We start from the raw sequence: 22,740 nt of genomic DNA on the forward strand, positions 1-22,740 counted from the left end.
GTACACTCAGAGAAGATAAGAACATAGCAGCGCATTACAGAAAAGCTGAATAAATGTCTTATTTTCTAAAAGAGTTAGGAAAGTTTCCATGCAAGACCCTGTCTTCATGGGAGGGTTGTTAGAGAATGTGTGATAAACTGCAGGATCAGTAGAAAAGGCTTAAATGAACAAGATGAACAGTCAATCACCAGAACTGGATTGTATTCTGCCAAGAGTTCTAAGAGAAAATAACTCCAACTATGGTGTATGACCTCTTGCTTAAAGCCAGCATTTTATCTGGGAAAGGTAATAAATCATAGAGTGGCCTGGGTTGAAAAGGACCACAATGATCATCGAGTTTCAATCCCCTGCTATCTGCAGGGTCACCAACCACCAGACCTGGCTGCCCAGAGCCACATCCAGCCTGGCCTTGAATGCCTCCAGGGATGGGGCATCCACAGCCTCCTTGGGCAACCTGTTCCAGTCTGCCACCACCCTCTGTGTGAAAAACTTCCTCCTGATATCTAACCTAAACCTCCCCTTCCTCAGTTTAAAACCATTCCCACTTGTCCTATCACTATCCACCCTTGTAAATGTGATGACATTTTTTTTTATGGTTACAAGGTAGAGTCAGGGATCTACAGGCTGGTAGACATGACATCTGACCTGGGGTAAGTGAATAAAAACCATACTAAAGCAATTAGGATGGGCAATAAAAATAACATGTTAAGGGAGAGTCAGGGCAGCTTTTAAAGAGAAATTATGCCTCACAAGTGAATCTGCTGGTGTTCCCCGAAGGAGTCATTAAATATGTGAAAGGGAAGATCTGGGTGATACGTGCTATTTGTATTTCTAATATACCCTCAGTCCTCTTAGTCATCAAAAACTTTTCAGGAAGCTGAGCACCAGTCAAAAGATAGGAAAAAGAAGGTGGGAGTTAAACACAGAGTTTTCACAGTGTGGAATGGTGTTTTCCTTCCTTGGGAACTGGCATAGAAATAAGGCATTTCAATATAGCCATATTCAATATGATAAAAGTACTGCAGTGCAAGGCTTATTGTGAGAAGGGAGGGAATAAAATAAAATAAAATGATATCAAGTTGTTTAGGGTAGTAAAGATAGATGCTGACCGTGAGGAAGAACCTAACATTACTGAGCAACAAAGCAAAGTCAAACTCCATGTAAATAATTGTAAAAATCTTCCTAACTTAGCATACAAAATGGTGGGCCCTGAGCTGATTACTACCCCTAAGGAATAAGCTCTTGGGCTGCAATGGATCCAAAAAGCTGGTGGGTCAGTGCTTAGCCATAGCCAAGCTGCAAACAGAACATCAGCACTTGCTAGCAGGAGAACCAAGAACAAAGCAGAAAAGAGCATTATGCCATAGCATACATCCAGCAAGCCTCACATCTTAGAAGTGATGTGCAGTGCTATTTTCCCTTAAGCAAAAGAGATAGAGACAAGCATTATAAATGTGGTGGTTGAATGATTAAGCTGTAGGTCTCCTGGCATCAGGATGCTGAAAATGCTAGGATCTCACTCAGACAGGTTTCAAGTGAGCCTGGGCAAACGTACAGCAGCAAGCCTTTGCTGGTTGTTAGAAAGAGGTACCACTTATCCCTCCTGAAAGATCACTTCTTTCTAGGTGTCGTAGAAAAAAACACTGGGATCAATGAACCTTTCATATGATGAGTGCAGATGTCTTGCTTTACCAACACTGCTGTCCAAATACTTTGTATATATTGTACCAGTTATTGTGAAAGTGTCTCCTCATCTATTATTCCTGCAGCCACCTGATGAACTGTACCATCAGTTTCAGGTGGTTCTTAACACCTGAGCCATACAAATTTTATCAGGCTCAATCCATTGCCTGCTCTGCTCAGTATGAATTTTGCTGGGACTTTCTGTATGACCTGGATGAAGGGAGCACAAACGCTGCAGAGGCAGCACCTCTGATTTGTTTGTTGGTTTGGGTTTTTTTCTTTTTTGGCAGAAGTCATTTTAGTATTCCATGTCTGAAATTTGTAATGGCCGTGCACTGGGCATTGTAACTGAATTATTGTGATACAGCAGTGCTATTGGGATGAAAACATTCTCTGCTCAGAAATATAAACATGTAGAAAATTGCCTTGCCATTCAGAAAGGTGATGGAGAGGACAGTTAATGTCTCAAAAGGGCACAGACAATGGAAGGAGAACAGAAAGCTCCTTAGAAACCAAACCTAACAACCAGAAGACCCAAAACAGTCTTGTGATTGTGACTGCTGAAGACATCTGTCCAACAACTGTGCCAAGAATTCCACTAACACGCAAAAACCACAGCCAGAAATGAACAAAGGAGTGTTGTCTCCATGGGGAAGTTGTCTGGTGTTGTGCAGTTACTCTGAAGAGCACATATTCTGTGACAGACATAGTACAGATGACTACAAACCCCTATACCCCACTTTAAATTCAAGAATGCATTTTAAATGCAGTGTTTTCAGTGCAAGTTTGCACATCAAACTGTGACAGCCCTAATGAAATCATGTGAGTCTTGAATTGGGAATAAAGAAACAAAAGACACATGAGCTGGCATTTTCTATGACTCATCACTTGAAGACAGTGTCATCATCCATAAATGAACATCACGTCGTACAATAGATAAAATTATTTAAACAACAACTGCAGTGCATGCCCCACATAATCTTAAGGCAGAGACAGATATGGTATACAATGGATCACTAGAAGCGAGCACAAGAGATGCTGTAGAGTTATAGGACACAGCTGATGCAAGGACTGCGGGCTGTGAAGCTTCACAATATGAAGTCAAAACATAGGAAGCATAAGCAGCAGTCTGCTCTTTGACTGCCAGCTCTACCATGCTTTGTGAATCAATGACATCACAACGCTCAGCAAAAATAGTAGTCATAAAACATAGTTACTGGAACAGCAAAGTCTATAGGAAAAGAGTTTTACAAAACATTTTGGCTACAGAACCTTTAGTAAAACAAGGTAAGAGCACATGGTGCAGAACATAATTGTCCTTGCCTGCAAAGACCAAAAATCTGAAGGGCCTGAGCTGTTCTCATCTCAAACTGAGCACAATCAGTGCTCATATTGATTCCCCACAGATTTTTTTTATTACTAGTATTTCTACTTTTGGTACACTGATAAGGAAACTCACTTGTTTTTTTCCAAACAAATCCAATCACATGTTTTCAGTATGATGTGAATTTTCCTTCGTCTTTACATCAGCAAGTGTTATAAAGCTTGTTTTCTTTCTGTTTGAAAAACAACTTCACACAAAGATCTTCACACAAAAGAGGCAACACATCTGAGTAATTCACTAATTCCCAAACACTCAGTCATGTTTCTCATCCTCACTCAAAGCTAAATCTTCTTCCATGCACGCACCAGGGCAGAATTTTCTGGGGACATACTGAATCACTGAGAAAAAGGAGGCATTTTTCCTCAGTTTCAGCTCACATAAAACTCACTGATGCCAGAAAACATTTCCAGTGACTTTTCCTCCAGGGAAGTGGAGAAAACTTGACCAGATCTGATGTGTCTGCAGAAGCAGAAGAGTCAGTCTCTGATATGAACAGAATGGTGCCTGAACAAGTCTTAGCAGTATCTTTTGTTGCTTAATATCACTTTACATCAGGAAGAAGGGACAACAAAACTGAGGTGGCAGAAGCTGTTATTTGTGTTACAAGAGCGAATCACAGTGTTCCAGCTTCTTGCTTACAGAATATTAATGTGCCTCCTTCACTTCAGGCTCTGAATGTACAGTTCTAGATGTGTTGATACTCTCCCCTCCCCATCCTCACTGCTGCTGATATATTACCAAGCAAAACTTGTTGTCATGGTGGCACAAAGGGCAGAAAACTGCTGGTAAATCTGCTTCTATGGAACACCTGATCCTTCAGCACGTCTGCATTGTTGAAGAGTAAACCACCCAAATTATTCCTTATACCAGCTACATTTTGATGTACAATTCAGAAATGTTAGCTTTTAAGCCAAACTAAGCACAATGTTAGCCTTAGAAATAACAATTATTCTAACTAGTGGGTGAGATTCAGCTCCAGATTAAGATTCCCAAATTTAAATGTCTAATATTGCTAGCTGATTGATTTACATTTGCAGCCAGTGGAGTTCTGGGGCTTGATTACAACTTCACATTGCCCACAATCAGATGGCTAACATCATCCAAGATGTCCTACAGTGTCTGTGATGCTGCTTCAGGAGAGGGGCAGTGACATGGGGTCTGCACCCCAGCAGCAGCCAGCAGCCAGCTGAGAAGCGCAGCGTACCTCCCTAGTAACTATACTGCGCCTCTGTTGAAGCAACAGTGTTCTGTCCCCGGTCAGTATTCCCAAATTGCTACCCAGCTTGTCCAAATGCACCACCCATGCTTAATCAAATGACTAGAGAGCATTCACTTAGAGTTCCACTGGTTATGAAGGAAGGCTTGTTTGCAAATGAGATACTTGCACTTAGCTACCTAAAATTAAGGTCCATTAGTCTGACTCCCACTCAAGGGACTTAATTCAGTTAAGTTTGCATTTTATGCCATTTGAGATGCCTTAAGGTATTCTGGACCTGCATTCTGGTATGACACAGGAACCACCTCTGGGCACTGCGGAGTGTTCATGTTAGAGCAACTGGGAGAAGCTTCATATATCTGTGCGTTCTTTTTTCTTCCCTCCCCGCTACGAATCAATTTAGTCAATACAAGAAGACTTCATCAAGCCCAGGATCTGGTACTGTTCTGAAGATAGGATGTGCTAGCCATTTCCTCATGTGGTTGGGTTGTTGTTTTACTTTCTGTGGCCTGTGAAAAAGGCCCCTCCACTGCATCCTCAGCAGCGGTCAGAGAGACTGAGATGAATGTCATGTTCTCAGAGTCTGGCAGGCTCATGCAAACCTATACCCTGACCTCAAAGCTTTCTGGAGCATAATGGGCTAAGTGGCCTCCTCACTGCAGACATCTTCAGCTTGTCACGGGATTGGTAAGTACACCCAGCTGCACCATGGGCAGCTCACTCACACGCATCTGTAAGATATTAAATTCTGTGAACTTGAACATTAATGTTTTCCCTACAGCCAAAGTCATACACACAGATTCCCACAGTTTCAGCAGTTACCAAGCCTTCATGCCATGTATGTCACAAGTGATTCAGGCCCTGCTGTAAAGCATAGGAAACTGTTAAGAGATGAAATTGGGAGTAAAGTTAAGATAGAAAAAAGGAAGAGAATAAACACTAGCTGTGGTAGAAGGCCCATTAGTCAAAGGAAATGAAAAAACTCCTAATAATGCTTCAAAAAATGCAGAAGTACTTGAGTTTTAGTTTATATTTGGAGGAAGGGATATGATGTACACATATCACATGAAGATGATGAATTAGCAAATAAGTCAGATGGTAAAATGCATCTGTTTGGATAAATATTGTAACATCAACCAGCCTGCATTATTAGTATCCAAGCAAAAGAGCAGGCTATGGAGTAACTTTGGTCCACTGACATTTCATTTTGGTATAAGGAATATCAAATGCAGCTAGAGTGAAATTAAAAAAAAGCACCTGGAAGTCTGATAGTTGTGCCAAAATTAAAAACAATTAACACCTGGGAGCAAGAGGGAGACATGACAGTGCAGCAGAATGTTTGTTAGTTTGTGTGTCTCAGACAAAATTGTGGAAAAACAAATAAAGTATTAAATGGAAGCATAAGTATTCAGCATCCACCAGTATGATTTATGGGAAAAAAACCACACACAAAAATGGTTGTCTTCAACAAACCAGAGTTCTCCTTTAAATGTTACATTTAGTTGATAAAAGCAATGGATATATCTAAGCAAAATAATCTGTGAGATGGTTGAACCAATCCACCAAGACATCCTGATCCAAATGTGGCACTATAAATGGCCAGATTGGATGGGGCCCTGGGCAGTCTGGTCTAGCATTAGGTGGGATGGTTGGTGGCCCTGCGTGTGGCAGGGGGGTTGGAGATTCATGATCCTTGAGGTCCCTTCCAACCCTGGCAATTCTGTGATTCTGTGATTCTGTGAAAAGTAGCCCAAACAGCGCATGGATTTAGAATCAGCTGAAAGATTCCAAGATGTCTACATGGGATTCTTCATCCAACCATCTGGTTCTGGCAGAGCTTTACTCTGGACTAACACGACTGAATGTTTCCACGATTGATACAGAAACAAAGAGAAAACAACCATGAGTAAAGTCTGCAGATGACACAAAGATGCTGTCCTGAATAAAGCTGAACCCGATAAGTTTATCTGGGCTGCGTGGAGCACAAGTACACATACAGAGCAGTGTATGCAGTAGTGATGGCACACTGTCCAGGAAGGCATATTTGTCCCATTGATATCAGCAGATTAAGACTGCTTTTTGGTAAGCACGCCTAAGGCAAACAGAAAATATGCTTCTCTCTTCACTAGCACCAATTATCACATAAACAAATCTAATCAGTGCTTATCCACTCCTCTGAATGAGTGCTGACATTCACATGAACAATTGCACAGAATTCCACCTTTGACTGAAAACTCAGAGCAGCTTCCCTAGAATTTACATCTTCTTATCTGCCCTCCAATATTTGTCATGTTTGCGTGGCACCTGAGGACCTGAGAAATTTCTCTGATGATATACTTGTCTAAATCTAATTTTATCATCATCTCTCAGACAATTTGGTACCAATTCTTAGAGATTTCTCTAAACCAGGATTAGATGTCATGGAAATAAGGCTTTGACACCAGCACATCACTTTTAGTGCCATATCTAACTCTAATGCTTCCATTTGCTTAGCAGTCTGCTAGTCAGTGCAGTCACTTCTGGGGACAACTTTGGCAGATAAACAGCTGAAAAGACACAGTCTGTATTTCCTGCAGAGGCATTCATTCAGCCCTGATGGCAGATGGTCAGCTGTTGCACCTCACTGTGGTAGAGATTCAGCTGTTCCACCTCCTCCCATAGCCTTCAGGTTCACCAACACTCTTTATGGAGCAAAATTGGATGCACTTAATAGAATCATAGAATCATACTTCATTATTTCCACCAAACTTTCCTATGCATTTTCACTCCAGTGCTCTGTTTTTAAACTGTATTTTGTGTTTTTAAAGGATAGCTAAATGTCAAAAGAAGAATTACTCATAACTAGTCATCCTTGCTCAAGCCATATGTAATTGATTATAGCTTTGATGAACAGCTTTTTATTTTCTTCTCTCTATGTTTTGTGTCCATATGAAGATAATTTGCTTGGAAATACCTTTCTTAATCCTTAGTCTGCTTTGTACACTGTTCTATTTATTTCATCTTTTTTTCACTGAAATCTTTTTTTCACTGAAATGTTTGTCATCACTGACAGCCATAGTAGAAATCATACATAAAAACTTTTATGTTAGTATTGCAAAATATAAGACATTTCACAGCTGCATCACAGAATTTTCTTACTGAAAATAATTTAAAAATGTATGACCCAGATTACCTAGGCTAAGAAATACAAATTCTGCTGGTAGATACTATGGGGAAAATTATGTCTCTCTCACTGATAGATTCCATATGAGAGGTCTCCAGCACAATATGAAGTTATGAGTTAGCAGGCCATCTGCTTTGCAGCATTGACAATATATTTACACAGTACAGTGTGCTACTGTGTAGAAATATCAGAGTTGGCTCTGAATGGTCTGGCTCAGAAAGCAGTAGTGGAGTGACTTCTTAGGGATTGCTTTCCATCTGGACTAATTAGTCCAGCTGATAGGCAGGCTAAATTAGCCAGCCTATCTATGACTCTCCTCATACTGCTTTATTACTTCAACTTGTTCACCAAGAGCCAGTGCTGATATTACTAATTAAAGATCTGCTGTGCCATAAAGGCATGCATTTCCTGCCACAGATCAAGTCCTAATAAGGTACACTGTGTGTATATACATATAAAGATAATTCTCTTATTGGAGGAAGGACAGTATGGAGGCTTGGACTGCTGCTCCAGGAGGATGGCACCATACTCATGCAGTGCCATACGATGCAATATATGGAGAATCCCATAGGCAGAAACTGCGGTCCAGGCAGTCCCCATGTCTCTCTCTTCTGATGAGCAACTATCAGCAGGGGCCTGTATCATCCCAGACACAAAAGAAAGATTTGAACATGGATTTCCCATAGTGGCACTGCAAACATTACCACCACTAACACCTGGAAAGAAAACACTGGAAAGAAAGCTTGCAGATGTCTGGTTTCAGAGCTGCCGCTGGATTTATATTCTACATGGAAGAAGAAATGTCTCAATAAACCTGAGTGTGGTGTCAAGTCCGGATGTGTTTCGGGACACAGGTCCATTGGCTAACAAAAGCATTTCACACATTCACAGAGTTGTGAACTTATTCTTTTCCTCCTGCTCACTATGAGAGAGGGGCTGAGTCTGCCAGTGAACAGTGTTCTCTACAACCTGGCATTTGGCAACTGTTAGTGTCAGACTACTCTTAGCAAATCTGTCCTGTGATTTCCAGACTTGTAATATTGCACCGTCCCTCAAAGCTAGAAAATACTTCACAGGAACATATGGGGATCAGGTGAAATTCCTCTTTTTTTGCTATGTGTCAGAGAGCTTCCTCACTGCCACTAGCTACCGATGCTTCTGCTGACCTTCACAGCACCTGTGCAGTTCCTGAGGATAACATTCTCTTACCTTATGGATACTTCAGAGGAGTGTAATGGAAGCTGAAAACTTGCTTGGGGTGTTCCAGTATTAAGGATCACCACATCTTTAAAATAAAATTTAACAATAAGCAGGCACCTGAAACTGACCCTATCTTAGAAGAGAGATAACGTAAAGGGAAGTAAAAAAAGTGTGCACATAAAACATTCAAACTAGACAAAAAAAAAAAAAAAAAAAGTGCATAAAACATTTGTGAAGAAATGAAAAATGCTTAATCAACACTAAAAATCTCTTCCTGTACCCACTTCATTGGTGGTCCTTGGCTTGCATGCCCAGGAGCTCTGCTGCCCTTCATGTTTTGCATGCCTCAGAGACAACCACAAAAGATGGTATCTGTTACAGTCAGTCTCTTCCCCAGGCTCTTATAGGAATTCCCTTCACATGCAATATGTCTCTGCAAAACTTCTGCACTTCTAATCCATTTCGAAATGTATTTTTTACAAGCCTGTGAACAACACTGCCCTCGAGGTGCAAGACTGACTTGAGCACAGAGGTGCCATTCCTGCCAGCAGCCGTGCCTCAGTGGGACGTCGCATTTCCCATCTGGCGGCAGGAGGAGCAGGGAGGGAGTGGAAACAGTAATAGCACCACTTCTTTCAGCAACATCTGAAGACTTCCCTCTTGGTTCTTGCCCAGCACTCCTCACCACAACCTCCACGAGTAATTCTGTACTTGTAGTTGCCTAAGGTTTACAAAAAATATTGGTATCCATTGAAACATATTTTATGCCCATTTGAAAATTGAGAAACTCACTCAACACAAATGTACACGTGGAATTAAACTACATGTTAATTATAGGCTTTTTCAATGAGATCAGACTGCGTGGTAATACTTAGAGAAAACTGATCAGCCAAACCTACCGCTGAGGTATTTTTGTAAGAACCCTTTGTGTGCAGCATCTCTGGTTTTACCCACAAGATAAGCTCACAGATAAGGCACAATGAGATATTTTTAACAAGAAAAATAGTTCAGCCCTTGCAGCTTTTGAAAGCTTTCCGTGTGTTGAAAACATCACAAAACACAATGCATTTTGATACCCTCTTTGAGGCCAGGAGATTTCCTCACCTCTGAAGCACGAGGTTGTAAATCTGTGTTTTCTAATAAGATTGGAGATAATACAGCTGCTTTGCTGAGAAAAAAAATGCATGTGTTGTGCTTGAAAGCAGCTTTCTTGCTAGAAACTGAGAAATATTTCTACCCCTACCTTTGACACCCACTGTGGCTGTCAGTGCAATGGGCAGCAGCCTGGCCTGTATGCACAGCCCAGTGACACCAGCTGAGACCTCCTTCAGACCTTCAGGTGGGTTGCGGCCACCTCACAGCTTACAGGAACTGTAACATCCAAATCAAGTCTACCTGGAAATGAAAAGACAGAAAATGTGAGTAAAAGAGTGAGGAAAAGTGGGAGAGAACCAGTCAGAACTAAATGTTGGTGAGTGGGTGTGACTAATGCACTGCAACTTTAAACGTCACATCACTCACAGGATGCAGGAGTCTTACGCTGACCTCACAGGCTGAGTGTTCAAAGAAACTAGATTTAATGAGTGCAGCCTTTGCTGAAACAACCAGAATTATTTACAACCATGAGATGCTGGAAATGTACTCAGTCCTTTGCCAAACTATACAGAAGAACAAGATGTGGATGAGTTGGGAAGTGCTTCCAGCAGAGCTCTGCTGGCAGAAGGCTTCAATGTGCAGAGAGTCAATCTATGCCTTTCTGCATAGGTGCCACTATCAGCAGGAGCACAATCATAAAATAACAAAAAAATCAAACCAGCACACAATGCTAGAGTGAAAAGCCTAACTAGAGACATAACTCATAAAATTACTGGGAGTTAATCCACAGTTCCACTGTCATGGCCTTGGTAGGAGCCCAGCCTTCAGTCTTCAGAAAGATGAACACTATCTTATTTCAAAGGAAAATAATTGAAATCAAGCTGTAGGGTTTTGTATCATGAAAGAGATAGAAAGGCCAAATATAACAAATATCAGAGCAGTTTTTGAGAGACAGCAGAATCTAAATTACATTCTTCCTTTATTAATTCAAGTTTATTTTACCCCTCCTTCCTCCAGTTTTATCTTTTGCTATACAAGAGTGTTTGCTCCCAGAGACTCAGACCAGCACTTTCTAGTCTTACTTGTAGGTTCCATCATTCCATTGTTTTGGCTGATATCTGGAAATGATGGTGGAGTAAGCAAGAAATGAGGGCAGAGAGGGTTGAGCACCTCCTTGAAGTTCCTGCAAGAGTTCTCCAGGTCAGGGCAGAAGTGTCCTCACAGAGAATGAATGCAGCGTGTAGAACAGACTAGAATTTCACTCCTTAACCTACTATGTGCTAATTTTCTTTCAGAAATAATCCTTGTTGCATACAAATTCATGCCATGTTTGATCACATTTTTAAACAGGCAATTAAGCACTAGGTTCTTTTAGGGCACCTTGGCTTAAGCAACCAAAAAACACTTTAAAAAATAAGAAGTGTAGGTGTGCAGTATGTAAGCTTTACTAATATGTTCCATTCAATTGTTACTATGAAAAAGAGAACAATCAACATCTAAAACACTTCTCATTTGTTTCCTGTAGCTTTCTCCATTCTCAAAAGTGACTCAATCAATCTTTTCAGCCCACACATCCACTCTAAAAAAAAAAAAAAAAAAAAAAAAAAAGCAAAAGCTCAGATTTGACCTGTTGGTCTCACATTTATTATTCGTAGTAACACTTTTTTATTATTTTTGGACTGTGGCTTTTCAATGAGTCTAAAGATAGCAGCCACCCCCAGAGTAGCACTTGCGTAGGAGGAATGTTTTGTACACAAAACTACTCGTGTTCCTTCCTTCTCTCAGCCACTTCGCCTACACTTCTCCTCTGCAGAGACAGTTTTTTGTGAAGATCAGTGAGACGTACAAAGCAGAAGCCCAGTTCTTGGTTAGCAATGTTAACATCAGGAAGTACAGTCAAGCGTGCAAGCTTTTGACTGCTTGTTTCATGTTGAAAATAACAGGATGGCATTTTACCGCAGTTAGGCCCAGCCCTGGAAATAAGTACGTGGAAATGAGTATGTGATGAGCCATTTATTCATTTCAACAATATAATAAAAATCAAAGGAATTTTGATAGAGTTACATGAGAATGTCTTGACTAGATCAGATGAATTTTCCACTAAATTCTCTATTGCTACTCAGTGCTAAATACTTGAGGAAGGTGTAACAAAACATCAGATGGAAAATGAAAAAATAACCAGGATTTCCACTGTTAGATAATCCTTACGTGCCCTGAAGTATTTGTATGTCTTTGAAAAAAAAACAAAAAAACAAAAACACCTATCCTGTCTATCATCGTGGGGTTTTATTTTTTTTAGCATTTTGGGTTCTGGGCACTGACTCCTGCTACACTTTTGGCCTTGGTGAAATCCTAAGGCAAGTACAAGAGCATGAACAGCAGAGCATATCACTGGGATGATTTCACATTGCACCTACTCTGTGGTATTTGGCCATGCCCAGCATGCCCATGACTAACCATTTCCATTACCCAACTTATAACTCTCTTTATATCTTGCATTCTTCAGAGATTGGTGAAACTACAAAGAGCACCCTGACTGAAGCCATTCCTTGGACTGGGCACCGTATTTTCCAGCTTTTATACATCCAGGGATTTAGGTAACCTTTCTGGCTGGTGCTCCCTACTGAGGCAGCATTTTCCATAGTCAAAGCAAGGTTACATCTGGTGGCAATTAGTAAGCGATGACAGTGGTTATCAGAACTAATGGGAAAAAGTAATAGGTTAAGTTACTCCTTCCTCCATGAAAACACGACCATTCCTTTGATCACTGACCAGTTATCTTGATTAGCTGGGTTCCTCTGCAGTTCTCCCCAGCAATGTGAATCCTATTTAATCAAAATGTTATGCTTGTGCTGTTTTCTCTGATATTTCCGTCCCCAAACTGCCAAAAAGTACAAAACTGAAGATCCCAATCGATCACTGAGCTGTGCTCACAGAGGGAGACACCAGCAGGGCCCTGTGTATGCTCCCTCATGATCTTCCAGCACAACTACAAGGTAGTAGAACTCTGCTGTGCCCTGCATCCATGCAAGAAGCACCTCCTATTGGCAAGAGGCATCAATCAAGCATCTCAAAAGAGTCTCCTCGAACAAAGAATCCCACAATAGATTTTCTGATCCACCAGAGTTCAAGTAAGTAATTTCTGCATTGGTTTGTGGCTTCTAGTCTGACACCACTCACTACTAGTAGGAAAAAAGCTGTTCTTTTTCCCAGCATCTTGGTTGTCTTTGAAATATGATTCAGGGGAAGCTCACAGTAGGAATATAAGGACTGAGATCTTGAGAGAACCTAATGTTTCCCTATCGTGTTGAGAGTATTTGCTTAACTTTATTCTCTCTCAAAAATAATGAAAATCTCTATCACTATTTTTCATTTTATCAAAGGACAAAGAACTCGCATCATTTTTAACCTCTTCCTGTTATCTGTAGTATTCTTCACATCCTTCTTTGATCTCAAGAAAAGTGAATTGCTGTGAATGACACTTCTAATTTGAAAGAATGAAAGTTGGTTTTCCACTACCTGTTTCAGCCTTATTGATAGCTGATATGAGTTACCTGAGGGAATAAAACTGTCATATCTCACTTCTGAGAACGAAATACATTTCCTTGTTTTTCAATAAAAAATCTTATTATCAGCTCAGAGTAAGTGCTATTTTGAAAGTGCTATTTCTGGGTTGTGTCTCAAAATGTTCATCTGTGTCATACAAAGATAAACAGTCGCCTTGCACATTAAACTTCTGGTAGTGGAAATAGGACCCACGTTGTTTCTCAAACTGCTCGTTTTGACTTTCCCAGACATAAAGGCCCAGCTGGAGTTTCACCAGCTGCAGTTGCTACACGCAGGCCACAAAGGAAGCCTCCTGCTGTCTGCGTGTTGTGGGTGATGGCTCAGAATCATACATCCACTGTGCCCTGAACTTGGCCACTCTGTGTCCTCATACTCCCTGATGTTCAGGATCAACTTGCTCAGTTCCTCAGGAAGAGCAACGTAACAATATAAATACACTGTTTAATGCTTTTAAGCAGCATTATTGATTGTAACTGCTCCAAATGAATAAAATCTTCTATAATTACGTGGCTGACTCGTGCTTTTTGTGGTTTAAGACCACTAACTTTAACACACTGAACCCTTCCAGCTTCATCAGAATCAAAGAGCCCCCAGCCTTGCTTCCCTGTGCCCCAACCCATCACCCAAACCTTAAATCCAGCTCTCTTCCTGCAGGCTTGCCACCCTAGCCATTCCCAGACCCAGGAATCTGCAAGCTGTCAGACTGGGTGGTAAATTTTGTTTCAGGATGTGTTTTAGCCCCATCTCAATTCATAACTACCCCTTATGATCCAAAATCCAGTCTTAGTTAGTCCTAAATTCAATTTCACGCTTCTTGCCAGCCCTGGATTCCAATGTTAAGTAGGGCTGACATAACAGACTTTGAATGGTATCCAGGAGTTGATAGGCTGGATTATGATGGGTGTTAGAATTACAGCTGTGGGCCTGGACTTCAAAGACCAAGGACTTCAGCTCACAGCAGCCTGCAGCAGAAATCTGACCAGCAGGAACATGGGACATTAATTTCAAACTGGCATGGATCATTAGATTCTAATAAGCTGAAGACTCTGTAACCTCTGGAGTACCTTCCCTTCTTAAACCAGGCTACAAGCCCAGAGGGCATGAGCATGTGTGTGTCTGGCCATGAACACCAAAGGACTCCTGTGGTATTCAGTTTACACACATAAAAATAACCTTTATGGTGAGACAACATAGGAATAAATTTTAAGTAATACAATTTTTTCTTTTATTTTTAATAATCGTGATATTACTTTTTAAATGACTTAGAAAAATACAAAGGTTCTGAGAGCTGAGAAACTTTAATGAATTTAATGAATTAAATTTTATTAGGTGTATGCATGCAAATTCACTGTAATTCAGTCCTTAACTGCATGACAACACTGTGTATTCACTTGTGTTATTGGACATACAGGGGAGATATTCATCCTTGATATAAGACAAAATATACCAGGTCTGGGTAGTTAATAATGGTATAATTAGTAGGATTCCTACCTCAGATGATGGTTAGTGAATGGGCAAATAATTTCAGAAACGAGAAATAAAAGCATCCTCATTAAAGAAAACAGATGTTGAAAATGTAAAACACCATGCAAACATAAGTCTTAAGGCGTGAATCCAAAGTGATCATCATCTGATACCTGATATCTACTTCTTAATATCCTAACTCCACTTTGAAGACCATACCACTACCTGAATTCACAACAGTGTTATGAAGACAATTAATGTTAAATGATGAATTCCAACTAATGCAGATTTCACGACTACAGAAACATCACAGTGGCTGCAAAGAAATACATCGTTTTCCGGGGAAAGCTGAGTTGAAAGAATAAAAAAGCATTTCCAAGAGGAACACAGAAAGAAATACCAACAAAATACACACATCTACTGAGAAAAAAAAATACCAAAAAGATGTTCCAGGAAATGTTTGACAGTCAGATTTTTAAAAATATTCTTTAAATTTAGCAAGCAGTCATTCAAACTTAACAAGAAAAAAATCAGAAATAAAAATAAAGCACTGAGACAATCAATGTGCTTAAAATAAGAGAGGCTTTTTTTCCATTGCTGAATTTGGAGTTAGATGAAGACTCAATGGAAACAAAGAGCTGTACATTTGCGCACCACAGTGACATCAGTACCCTCACTATTGAAATGCTTCAGTAGCTATCGCCTGCGTGCTGGGTTTGATTCACTTACCTGCTGCTCTCAGGCAATGAAATCATGAGCACTTTGGTCTCGATGCTTTCCAAAGTAATTTTCTTTGCTGGAAGATTAAACAGGCAATGTAGTCACTCACATGAACACTTTTCATCAGTAACACCTTGAGCACAAGACCAAAAGTTATGAAGACTGATTTACATGAGATTTGACTTCCCTGTGAGGTCAATGATAGATTCATTATGCCTCCTCTAGTTGTTATAAGGACTAATTAACATGTGTCATATAATTCTGCTAAGACTGAGAAAATTGCTTAATAAAAATGAATTCCTGAGGGGTTTATGGCTACGATCCTCTCAGTCAGGGCTTTCATTAAACAATGACAAAAAGCTACAGAGCAGGTCAGATATTATGCCAGGCTTCAAAGAAGGATGGTGTTTGCAAGTTACAGCACTGAGCAGGGTGAGCAGTTCTGAAAAAGCACAGGCAGTGGCAGCTTTCTGGCTGGGAGCAGTTGTGAGAGCATCAGGAATTTTTACTTCCTGTATATTATGGAGCAATACAAACCAATAATGCCATCAATATTAAACATCAAGAAGAAAAAAAAAAAACAAACACATTTTCACCTTCTCAGTTACTAAGATGGAAAGGGCTAGACATAGACAGCTTCTTCATCCTTCTGGCCTAGTTTAAGGATGAGAGTTGCACACAGTCTGTGCAAAACATGTACTTCACTATAAATCTGAGGCAGCTCTGAGAAAATAAACTACTCTTGCAATTCTGACACATCAAAGCATTCTCAGGCAAGAAGCAACAGCTACCTAACATATGGAAAAATTAAATTTAATCTTTGTCTGAATTTAGTAGAGTTGCTTCTATCCTATCTAACACATGGATTTGACAGCTCTAACTCAGAAAACTGGAAATAAGTTTCAGCAGTGATCCCACCTGAACATGTTCAAGTCAGCAGCAATACTGAGTGCTGGTATGAAGTAAAAGGCTCTTGAACACTGTCTCACAACACAGTGACTTTCAATTAAAAAACAAAAACAAAGTGAGTGATAGGCAAATCCTGCAATTTATTAGTAGTGGTACAGTAGAGTGAGCTCAGACGTTATTCTTCCAGATGCTGTACAATCAAAACTAAAGTGCTTGAATCAAAGAGTTCCTCAAGCAATTGTTAAGCGAAACATGGCAGAAGGATAAAGAGGGGCAGTATAAGAAAATAATTAGGCAAAAGGTGCAACAGCAAATCGTGTAAATGTACTGACTTCACCCTGCTCCTTGGGGGAGGCATTGCAGAAGAGGAACATTAATGATAAGCCAGCAGGAAGATGATGAAGCATCTTGGTAATCAACCACAAGATGCACCAAGATGCTAGACAGAAGTCTCTGAAAAGAACTAATCAGAAGGTAAAGGAAGCATCACAGATCAGTTGAACACAAACATTATATACATACATACACACACAATACTGTTTTACACTCTGCTTTAAATAATGCCAGCTAGAATGTTAGGGATAAAGAAAAGTGAGTCCAAAGGTTGTAAGTTCACTAGCTGTATTTCCTGTTTACCTTATAAAGTAAAACAGTATTTCCCAAGGACTCAGAAAAGAATAGAAATGCAATTTTCCAGTCACATCAGGGGACCAGTAGAGGTGAGAGAAAAGGCTGTATAGATCACCCTATCCTAGGGAGCCAGGGAGATGCAAACATCAAAGAAACTGTTTCTATGCCATTTCTCTATCCTGCTTTTAAGCTACAGGCTGCATATTAGTTATGTTTCTCATGAGTAATGAGAGACTAATTATGCAAATTTATAACATTACCAAAGCAATCATAGCTAAATTATAAGCAAAGTCTGTTCTGTTAATGACTGACTCAGAACAATTCTACCATTTCTTCTATTCTTAGGGCAGCCTATGAAGTCCTTCTCCCAAGTCCCCTCTCCATGGAATGATAAACCCTCAGATCTCAGAGGTTTCTGTGCCACCACAACCATGCAATGGGAAGGCTAAGCCTCCTGACCACCACTCTGGTTCAGTAAGGACCTTTTATCACAAAGAGCTGAATGGATAATATGCACTAGATTACATTTATAGAGGACTGCTGGCCCACTGGTTCCCTGTGAAATGACTCAGTTCCACACGTTACAGGAACAGGAACCTCTGGTTGCTGGAGGAAACGTTCCAGTTTGTTGAGCTTTGCATGGTATTTTGCTTCCACGTTGTACAGGATTTGAAAAACTTGTTTTCATTTCAACAAACACCTGCATTTCTTCAATGGCATTGGATTCTGACTTTTTTAAGTACTGGAGAATTTATTCTCACAGCGCTCCTTACTTGTAGGAGAAGATAGGTACAAAGGGGCACAAAGAAAAAGATATTTAACTACACTCAGTGAACTTGTTAGCCTTTTGCCTCAGGAATTTCCTAGGCTTGTGCCTGTGATGACATTTGCTTTAATGTATACCTTATATAGAACGAGATGATGCACCAAACAGCTGATTGACTCACTCACAGCTGCACTGATTCACAAAAAGGTTGGCCCTATCACATAGTTAGGCAACTTTGAGGCTTCATCCTACCATTGATGAAAGCAATATTAAAAGTCCCATAGACTTCAAAGAGGCAGACAGGGAGCTCTTATTCCAGAATGTTTAGCAAAACAGCCTCTGAAAGGCAGCTCTGCCGTAGTCTTTAATAACACAGACTGGGCACAAGATAGCTTTACTGTGAGCCAATAGTTGCTGCCACTTTGACCCCTGAGAAATATGCAGCAGAACAGCATGTCCAGAAGGCCCTGGAATTCTGCAGAAGGAGCTAGAAAGCGGCAGAGCAATAAAAAAAGGAAATTTTAAAACGTTCTACTGATTTTATATCCTATAAAAGCACGTTAAAGTAAATAGAAGGTTTGGGAAGAAGACTGCATCATAGGAAGGAGTTTGTTTCAGCATTGTTTTTTGGTTTCCCTCAGCTGCTTTTGCCTCCTGCAGCACGTGCAATACATAACATGAATTTATCTGCAGATTTTGCTTCTGTCTCTCGGGCAGAATTGACTCCTCAGCTACCGATGGGAGCCCTGCACTCACAAAGTCTAGCTGCAGCGCCTGATTTCACTCATTAAAACACAGCCGAGCTAAAGGGAAGCATCGCCGTCTGTGACAGCGACGGCTTCGCTCTCAGGGCTGTAATACGGGCTCTGGTTCTTACCAGAGGTGAAGCAGCTCTCGGAACGAGCAGCCCTCCCCCGAGCCGAGGCCGCAGCGCTCCCCGGGGCAGCAGCGCCGCCTGGCGCAGTGCCGCTGAATGCCGCCCGCCTGCCGCCCCGCCTCTTTTACAGTCCATCCCTGGAGACCTTCACAGCCATCCCGGGTGGGGCCGCCTGATGTGGTGGGGGGTCAGCCAGCCCTCAGCGGGGGGTTGGAACTGGGCGGGCTTCTGACCCAAGGCGTTTTATCATTTAATAATTTTTCTGTACCCCCCCACCCGTTACAGCACAAATTCCCTCCTCACTGCCACCCCACTCGCCCTTGCAGGGCCATTTATCACCACTAATAATCACCATTATCACCAGCTAATTAAAAACTCATCATTGTTTGCGCAACCAATAATTAGTAACCTGATTACCGATTGACAGCTGAAAACCAGTTAGATTAGGTAAACAATTAGATTCAATCCCATCAGCTGGGCCTGCACGAGCTCAGAGCAAACATTTCTGAGAGCACAAAATCCCGTTTTCCTCTCCCAGAGCCTGTGAGAGGAGATGGAGCCTTGCTTTGCCCAATGGCTGCTGTATTCCCAAGCCCACCTTGCTTCCAGTTGTTCATTATTACTGCTTTTAAAGAATGCAAACATTAGTTCTTGCTTCTTTCTGATAGGGCGTGTGTGTGCCAATCCCTGCTGGGATCAGGGCTGCAGGGGTGTGTGGGGATTGAGAGGGTCGAGATAAGGGGAACACATGAACCTGGGACAGATTTTCTCCCCCCCTTTTTTTTTTATTCTGTGATATATTTTGAGGTAAGGAGTCAAAGCGATACAAAATCAATACATTATCTTCCCTAGGCAGCCCAGGTGTTGTCCTTCTCTCCTGTTTGACTCCAACTGCAGGCTCACGGGGTTGGCCTTAGCTCCCAGTCTCTTTCTCCAGCCCCCCTGGAGGAGCAACAAATGACACTTACCAGTTTTTCAGGGGCTTCCAATGAACACCCACACTGTTAAATTCGGTGCTATGTAGCTATAATTCAGCATATACAGTTTAAGTACACAAATTCAGCACAAACAGCTTACGTTCCCTCTTGGAGGGAAAAGGAAGATGCGGTTCAACTGCTTCCATCATTTCATTAATATTAAAAAAGAAGAAGAAAAAAAAAAAGGAGGTGAAGCAGTACCATCAGAGCCTGTTGCTTAGCAAATTGTTAATGGCAATCATAAGAAATTCCTTGGAAATGAGAATTTGAGGAGCCAGAAGGAAGTTGCACAACTGCCAGTGATGAAGGCAGCAGTTCTCATAACTCTGGCAACAGGCCAGCAATGTGACCAGAGAAATAGTAATATCTCCTAATGATGTCAGAAAGCCTTGTCATTAAGGTTCCTGTTGAGCACTCCAGCCCTGAGGGCTGCAGACACCCAAGCTGCGTAATTACTGGGAAAGCTCCTTAAAAGGCCATAACTGCAATTGAAGAAGGTAATTATTATTTTCTCTACTTGACAAACTAGGAAAATGAGACATGGAAAACTTAACTGATGTATGCAAAATATTCCACATTATAATTAAGAGATCAGAGCTTCTACCTTTGGGGTCAAGCCCCTGAATGGCTTTGTGTTTATATGTTATGCAAACTGGATTACTTTAAAGAAAGTGTGAAACGAGGCTGACTCCTGAATTATTCTCCTGGTTTTGTCCCTGTTCTACTCAACAAAATGCAAAACGATATGTGTAAATCAAGCCACACCTGCTGCTCACAATTGTATCCTTTGATCAGCTAGGAGCAGGGAGTTCCTATGATGAAAAATACTTAACTGCAATGATCGTTGCTACTATATATATATTTACATTTATCCAGAAATATGGCCATCGAGAACTGGGAAGTTTGCTCAGGAGTGACTAAAGCAGAAGGAAATGAGCAAGGGACTTTACAGAGTTTCTTATTCCATCAGGATATGCTAAGCCTGAAAGTTGCATTTCTGTTTTTTTTTCTGAAAGCAAATCCCATCCTACCCTGTGCATCTATTGCATTGCAAGATTCAAAGCAGCAACACCGAACACACTGTTCTAAGAACATGAGTTTTGGTTACTCTATATAGTAGGAGGGATTATTCTCATTCATACTGCTGAAAAATCACATGATTATGTGGAATTACTGTTATTTTTTATTCTACATAAAATATACGGACTACTATAACATATGGCTTTATATTACAGTGATGAATAGCTGCCATTTTGTAACTCATATTCTCATCTTTGTTAGAAGAACAAGATAAATCTGGAACCAAGACAGTCAGGACAGCTATAAGATAAACTTCTGTCACATGGTTATAATTCCAAAGATCACCTGCTTGCTGACAGGTGGAAATCTACCACGTAATTAGACAGGCTAACTCACAGAATCACAGAATCATAGGGGTTGGAAGAGGCCTCTGGAGATCCTCTGCTAAAGCATGCTCCCTACAGTAGGTTACACAGGAAAGAGTCCAGGCATGTTTATCAATATCTCCAGAGAAGGAGACTCCAGAACCCACTGGGCATCTTGTTCCGGGGCTCTGTCACCCTCAAACTACAGAGATTTTTGTTCATGTTTAGATAAAACTTCCTCTGTTCTAGTTCGTGCCTATTGCCCTTGGTCCTGTCACTTGGCACTGCTGAAAAGAGCCTGGCCCCATCCTTATGACACCAGCCCTTTAGATATTTACAGCCATTGGTAAAACCCCCTCTCAGCCTTCTGTTCTCCAGGCTGAACAGTCCTATGTCTTTCATTCTTTCCTCAGAAAAAGAGATGTTCCAGGTCCTGAATCATCTTGGTGGCCCTCTCTTGGACTCTCTCCTGTCTATTTTGAACTGGGGAGCCCAGAATTGGACACAGCACTCCAAATGTGGCCTCACCAGGCTGAGTAGAACTCCCTTGACCTGCTGGCCACACTCTTTTTAATGCACCCCAGGATACCATTGCCCTTCTTGGCCACAAGGGCACACTGCTTGCTCATGGCCAACCTGTCCACCAGGGCACCCAGGTCCTTCCCTGTGGGGCTCCTCTCCAGCAGGTCATCCCCTAACCTGTACACATGCATGCAGTTAGACCTCTGCAGGGGTAAGACAAGACTTTACACTTGCCCTGGTTCCACCCAGTAAGATATCACTTTGCCTGACTCTCCAGTCTGTCTAGGTCTCACTGAATGGCAGTACAGCCTCCTGGCGTGTCAGCCACTCCACCCAATACAGTCTGTTAGCACCTGTACATGTTATTTTTTGATGCAGTACACACTCGTCAAAGCCCAGAACTCCAGCACATCAGTGCATGGAGGATTCATCCATCCCATGATCTGAGCCCATGTATGGAAACTCCAGGCTCCAGGAACTTTTGTTGCTGTCGGTGTGGGTGGGACTGGTGAAAAAAAGCCTCCTTCCGGCAGTCTTAGGAAAAGTCCTGCATCATCACAGACAAGGTAACTCTTGCTGCTGCCACTAGTGCAACCAAGTACAGCATATTCTTCATTGTATTTTCTTCTTTTTTGTTGGTTTGGTTGGTTGGGTTTTCTTTTAAAGCCAGCATGCACAGTCAGACTAGCAGATGCTGGTATGAGTCCTAGGATTTTACAGCATTAGCAAATGATTACTGTCACTGTGGAAGTAAGCACGGGTTAACACTGGGATCATGTATCCGTGTGAACTTTTGAATGAGGGCAGCGTGATATTTCTGTGTATCTACAGTCAAATACATGCAGAATGACATGCAAGGAGCTAAAAGCTTGGAGTAATGATTACTATTAAAGCTTTAGAGAGTGTCCAAAGGAGGACTACAAAGATGGTGAAGGATCTAAAAGGGAAGATGTGTGAGGGGAGAATTCACTGCAGCCAATGGCTTCCTCACGTGAGGGAGCAGAGGGGCAGGTGCTCATCTCTACTCTCTGAAGATAGGACTCAAGGGAATGGCATAAGCTGTGACAGGGGAGAGTCAGGCTGAATATCAGGAAAAGGTTCTTCACTGGGAGGGTGGCTGGGCAGTGGCACAGGCTCCTCAGGGCAGTGGTCACGGCACTGAGCTTGTATCAAGAAGCATCT

General features: G+C 41.5%; 1 protein-coding gene across 2 annotated transcripts in view; it reads right to left on the reverse strand.

Moving 5' to 3' along the window:
• Positions 1-9,989, reverse strand: part of SH3BP2 (SH3 domain binding protein 2) — a 54,075-nt gene extending 44,086 nt beyond the window's left edge. The window contains exon 1 of one of the 2 annotated variants that reach the window (XM_090139725.1): positions 9,890-9,989. The gene's annotated coding sequence lies outside the window, so the exon portion shown is untranslated. The remainder of the gene's footprint in view (positions 1-9,889) is intronic. The other variant, XM_090139726.1, reaches the window with a different exon arrangement.
• Between the last annotated feature and the right edge of the window lie 12,751 nt (positions 9,990-22,740).

Source organism: Phasianus colchicus, chromosome 4 (assembly GCF_987193195.1).
Source record: "Phasianus colchicus chromosome 4, bPhaCol1.hap1.1, whole genome shotgun sequence".
In the NCBI taxonomy this organism is placed as follows: Eukaryota; Metazoa; Chordata; class Aves; order Galliformes; family Phasianidae; genus Phasianus; species Phasianus colchicus.